Source organism: Leptonychotes weddellii, chromosome 12 (assembly GCF_054177405.1).
Source record: "Leptonychotes weddellii isolate Sample4059 chromosome 12, ASM5417740v2, whole genome shotgun sequence".
In the NCBI taxonomy this organism is placed as follows: domain Eukaryota; kingdom Metazoa; phylum Chordata; class Mammalia; order Carnivora; family Phocidae; genus Leptonychotes; species Leptonychotes weddellii.
Window position 1 is genome coordinate 44855493 of NC_138380.1, and position 6000 is coordinate 44861492.

Consider the following 6000-nt stretch of genomic DNA (forward strand, 5'->3'; position numbering starts at 1 on the left):
GGAAGAGACCACTTCCCTTCCTCCCTCCAGCAGTGTTTGACATTTCCCCCTCCCCTGGCCGACACATCAGGCTGTACTTGTATCCAGTTCTGATCCGTCAAAAACCACACTTAATTTCTGAGGCAGGATTCGCATTAGCAGACAAATAAAACAGGAACCTTGGAGCAAATGCAGCGGGGGTTTGGAAGCCAGTTCAGCCCGGCCCAGACAGGCCCCATCAAAGTCGGCGGCGGTACCAGGCGCTGACGTCAAGCCAGCAGCATCGTTGGCCAAAGGTCCCCTGGATATGTCTTTCCAACTCCACCCATATTGTCTACACCCACTTCTGAATACATTATTTATGTCGAGTTCATCCTTCCCTCGCTTCCCAATGGATGGGAAGCAGTTCCCAAAGAGCTTTAAGGCAGCAAACCACGGTTGACCCGAAGACACAAAAGCTATTAACACAGGAATTGTGATACAGAAAGAGTCAGAAGGAGGAAGAAGCAAAAATGTTATTTTAAGTATAAACTCCTAATACTCATCTGCATCTTTACTTTTTGGTTAATATATATTAGCGCGCCTTAACATCTGTACTGTAAAACCAAGGCTTGTTAACGATCAGGAAACTAATCCAGAAGGACATCCCTGCAACATCCACTTCCACTGACTTAGTGAATAAATGTAAATTCAACAAGCTTCCCCATGCCCTTCAGAGGCCACAGACATTTTTCATAAGCCTTTCTCCTGACTGGGTAAGTCTAATTAATCTTCTGACATATATCTACCCTGCTGACACAGTGTTTGATAATCTTCGATAACTAGCTCAAAAGGCAGCATGGAAGTGTTTAGAGCTCAGATTTGGAGCCATTCGCATCTGGGTTCAAATCCCAACTATGCCACTCATGGCTGTGTGAACTTGCACAAGTGACCTAACCTCTCTGGTCCTCTGTTTTCTTTTTTTTTTTTTTTTGAAGATTTTATTTATTTATTTGACAGAGAGAGACACAGCGAATGAGGAAACACAAGCAGGGGGAGTGGGAGAGGGAGAAGCAGGCCTCCCGCGGAGCAGGGAGCCTGATGTGGGGCTCGATGTGGGGCTCGATCCCAGGACCCCGGGACCATGACCTGAGCCGAAGGCAGACGCTTAACGACTGAACCACCCAGGCGCCCCTGGTCCTCCGTTTTCTTGCAGGGGGAATATAGGATTCTTAATAGTGCCTGTTTCATAGGATGAGGATTAAATCAGATAATGTAATGTACTTAAAGCACTTACCAAGTGTGCAATAAAAATTAAGTGTGACCACTGGCTGGATCTTTGGTACCTTTTTCTTCAAAATCTAAGAACAATGAAAGATGCAAAAAATTATTATTGCAGTAAAAAGCTGGACTGTATACATATACATGTGTATGTATATGTCCCAGAGCACAGAGAGAAAAGCAAAACTTGCCATTCTCAAAGGATGCCCAGGAACCACTACACCTTTAGCTATAAAAAATACCCATGCAAAACTACACTGTAGCAAAAATCACTGGGCAAACACAGTATGGTATTGGTACAGAAAATAAGCATTAGCCTGGCTACTCAAGATTGACTGCCATGAGAAAAAGAAATGTAGGAGATGTGATCTAACAATACTGGGTTTTAAAATCTCAGCACATTACAATTGCTTCCAAGGCAGCCCCATTCTGAATTTGACTTCACAGCAGTGTGGCTTTGTATGAGCCTTCCCCACGTCCTAGATGCCAAGGACACTTGGCCTAGTTGAAGACCATCAATAAATCTCCCTTTAGGCTTCCATTTTCCAAGTTAAGTATCCTCAGGTATTTAGTGGCTCTTGCTAACCAGAAAAAAAAAAAAAAAAAATTTAACAAGTATCTTTTCAAAGTTTCCAAATGAACAGAAAACAGGGACAGTAATAAAAATAGCTACTGGCTCAGATGGTTAAGCGTCTGCCTTCGGCTCAGGTCATGATCCCAGGGTCCTGGGATCGAGTCCCGCATCGGGCTCCCTGCTAGGCGGGGAGCCTACTTCTCCCTCTGCCTCTTCCTCTCTCTCTCTCTCTGACTCATGAGTAAATAAATAAAACATTTAAAAAAAAAAATAGCTACTATTTCGGAGCGTCAGCTATGTGCTGGCATTGTGCAGAGCATATTATGTGTCCTGCCTCACTGGATTCCCACAACCACCCATTTTATAGATGAAGACACTAGGCTTTGAGAGGTGAAGTAGCTTGCTCAAGGTCATCACAAGGTCACCAATTCGTCCAAGGGCAATGCTGGAATTCAAACCCACCTGTCTAGTTAACCTCTACTCACTTTTCCGATCTTGGTCCCCGTCTCACTAACCCAGAGGAGCTTCCCTAACACCCTCCAGCAAAGTAAAAACCCCCCTAGTTACACTTCCTTTGCACCATCATCTTCCTCTGTAGTTCTGGTCACATTGATATTTTTACCCTTACTTGTGTCAATACTGAATTAATGTCTGTCTCCCCACCAAACTGTAAGCTCAGAGACAGCACAGGTCCTCACTGTGCTCGTTTACTTAGGATCTGACCTCTTACCACAGTACCAGGCACATAATGGGTTCTCCATACACATTTGCACCAATTGCATGAATAAACATAAATATAATAAATATAAATATAAATAAAAAATAAACAGTACTCAGAAATCAGCCAGCCACTTGGGCACTGCACCAGTGGACATCCATGTGTGGGCACCACAATGCTACCTGCCCATTCTCAGGGACAAGATAACAATCTTGGCAGAACTGGAAGAGGATCTCAAGCACAAAACCTGCCAGTATCATCTTCCCATCTGAAAGAGGGCAGTACAAGAGCTGGACACTTCATCCACCCAATCAATACACCATTAATAATAAATCATGTTTCTGATTCCCTTTGGTTGATTCTTTCCACTACATATGGCTTATTTCTGCTTTGATTCTTTTTTTTTTTAATCAAACAATTTTTCTAAAGATTTTATTTTTAAGTAATCTCTACACCCAGTGTGTGGCTTGAACTTACAACCTCGAGATCAAGAGTCGCATGCTCCACCGTCTGAGCCGGCGAAGCGCACCCCCCCTTGCTGTTCTGATTCTTTTTCCTGCTATTATTAATCTGCTTTCTAAGTCCCTTCCTTGAATATCTGTTTTCTCAAAACACTTGAAGCAGAATCACATGGCGTTCACAGGCTATTTTCTTAACACTCAGCTACGAAACTGAAAGCAACTGGAAATAAAGGAAACTATATTCACAACAAAAATAGTTATTAAATCTCAGCACTTCTTCACAAGTCACTGTCACAAGGAAAATCCCAAGGGTTTCAGAGTAAAATCTTTTTGTCTTCTTGGCCCAACGTGGGGCCCAAACTCACAACCCTGAGATCAAGAGTTGCATGCTCCACCAACTGAGCCAGCCAAGAGCCCCTGAATTTTTTTTTAAGATTTTTAAGTAATTTCTACCACCAATGTGGGGCTTGAACTCACAACCCTGACATCAAGAGACATGCTTGAACGACTGAGGCAGCCAGGTGACCCTAAGCAAAATCTTTTAAGCAAGCCCTAGCACCATCCCACGTTATAGTCACTCATAATATTAAAATGTAAAACAGTAAAAGCATTGAGCCCTTCACGAGAATGGACTATATTTTGGGGTGCCTGGCTGGCTCAGTCAGTAGAGCTTCATCCAACTCTTGATCCCAAGGTCATTAGTTCAAGCCCCATGTTGGGCATGGGGCCTACTTAAAACAAAACAAAACAAAACAAAAAAGACAGTATTTGAGAAAGGACTATATTTTGAAAACATATCCACAGCAAGCGATTTTAGTCCAACAAGACAAAAAAGGAGTAACTTTTTTAAAAAGAAAACTACATTTGCTACCTGTCAAAAAATCGGGTTTTTAAAGGGCTCAGGGTCTGATTAGCAGTCTGATGACAGCTACAACTTTGCAGTGTTTTTTATTTTATTTATTTATTTATTTTTGTTTTTTGTTTTTTATTTTTATACCACAGGTGAACACTGGGCTCTGAGAGGAGAGAGGAGGCAGAGATAATCTGGAGAGGGGGTTTTGCTACACAAATGCTCAGGATAGGGGAAAAAACAAACTTAGCCACACTGATTTGGCAGAGCCCCAAATTCATGAAAGCCCTACACAATCTAACCCTTTTTTAACATGCAATCTTTATAGGTATAAAATTCCTCTGAATATTCTTTTCAGAGCGTCAGAGATACAGCAGGTCTCCCCAGGCGGGCAGAACAATCCTGGAGAACCCAGCTATGCAACCTCTTAGCCAAGAAAAGTACTGCAGGTGAGTGAAACAACAGCCTTGGGGAGGAAAGACATCAGTTTACAGGTTCTAACATGATCGATCAAGTATCTGCTAGAAGAACCAATCTAGATAGCTGCTGTTCAATATGGTACTCATTGGTAACAATACCACATTGCATACTTAAAAACTTGTTAAGGGGCGCCTGGGTGGCTCAGTCCATTAAGAGTCCGACTCTTGATCCCAGCCCAGGTCTTGAGCTCCGGGTTATGAGTTCAAGCCCCGCACTGGGCTCCATGCTGGCCGTGGAGCCTACTTAAAAAAAAAAAAAAAGAAAAAAGAAAAAAAATCTGGTTAAGAGGGTAGATCTCATATTAAGTGTTCTTACTACAATAAGAAAAAATTTTTTTAAATGATCGTATATCTGCTAAGTGGTATTCTACTTAGCCCACAGGAAGGACTGAGAAAGAGAAACTGCAGGATTCCCAAAATGTTGCAAAGATGTCCTTCATGCCTCTTCCGTGAACGTGCACACATACACACACACACGCACACCCACACACAACCAGCGTCTTCCTCCTTTTCCCAGTTAACTTCTAAATCTTGATTCCTATGTGTGCTTCATGTATCTTCTTCATATAAACCCTTGGCCCTTTCGCAAGAGGCAGCACCGTGTATAAAAGAAAAAGAGGTTCTGTTTCCCAAGTCGGCTACCACCTGTGGGTGGAGTCACTCCAAGCCTGTTCCCTCAGGAAGAGGAAGGGATGTGAAGCTACGGTCATGATCTCAAGGGCCCTGCATGAGCCCTCATGCGAAAGTTTTAAGAACTACGTTCTTAAGAACTAGCCTCCACTTTGAATGAAGTGACCCACAGCCAGCCCTACGTGCAACCATTAGCATCTTGAGTGTCCTCAGAATATAACTCAAACTGCTTTATCACAATGGTCCTTAATCTCCAGTTACTCCTCCTGGCAACTATAATAAAGTCAAGAGGGACCAAAGCTTCCGTCATTTGCTTCCCACAGGACTGGGAAGGAGGCAGCCCTGTGTCCAGGGAACCACACCTTGCGCGCTGCGCTCCCCTGTCAGGAGGACCATTCCTCCTGGTCTCGTTCTGAGAAGGCAGTGGCAGGGAAGGCCAGGCGCCCGTCCAAACACCACCCAGACGCCAGCTGAGAGCCCTGGAAGAGGAAAAGAGAACCTCCACTGTGGGATAGAGGGAAAGGAAAAGCAAAGCACTTGCAGATGTTTCCCCAAACACCACCCAGAAACCCAGGAGACCTGGAGCCCAGACTGCTGCATCACCAGAAGGCCTCTGTCCGGCTAAACTGAGGGCCACCATGTATAATGACGACCTGGCCCTGTCACAGATATGACCTCATACCCATAGGCTGTCAACACACATGCTACTGTCTCTCGGTTGGGATCTGTTTCCACGAGAGCAGGGCGGGCACTGTGCCGGTTTTATCACTAGTTTACCAGCCACCGTGTAGGTACTCGAGGACTACGAAACGGATGAGTGAACGAATACATGAATGAGTGATATCCTAGTCACAACAATCCCGTGAGGCAGGGAAAGTACTATGGTCTCTGTTTCTCAGGTAAGAAGAGACACCTAATGGAGGTGATGACTTGTCCAAGGACAGACGGGTCTGGGCGTTTCTTCACATGATCATAATAAACACACTCATTAGCACCTACCTGTCCCTTTGCACAAGTTCACTTATCAGATAATGTAGGAGAGAAGAGGC

At 44.1% G+C, this 6000-nt stretch overlaps 1 protein-coding gene across 2 annotated transcripts in view; it reads right to left on the bottom strand.

The window, feature by feature from the left end:
* SNX10 (sorting nexin 10) overlaps positions 1-1319 on the bottom strand; it is a 46999-nt gene extending 45680 nt beyond the window's left edge. Inside the window, exon 1 of one of the 2 annotated variants that reach the window (XM_081800372.1) lies at positions 1256-1319. The gene's annotated coding sequence lies outside the window, so the exon portion shown is untranslated. The remainder of the gene's footprint in view (positions 1-1255) is intronic. The other variant, XM_081800373.1, reaches the window with a different exon arrangement.
* Between the last annotated feature and the right edge of the window lie 4681 nt (positions 1320-6000).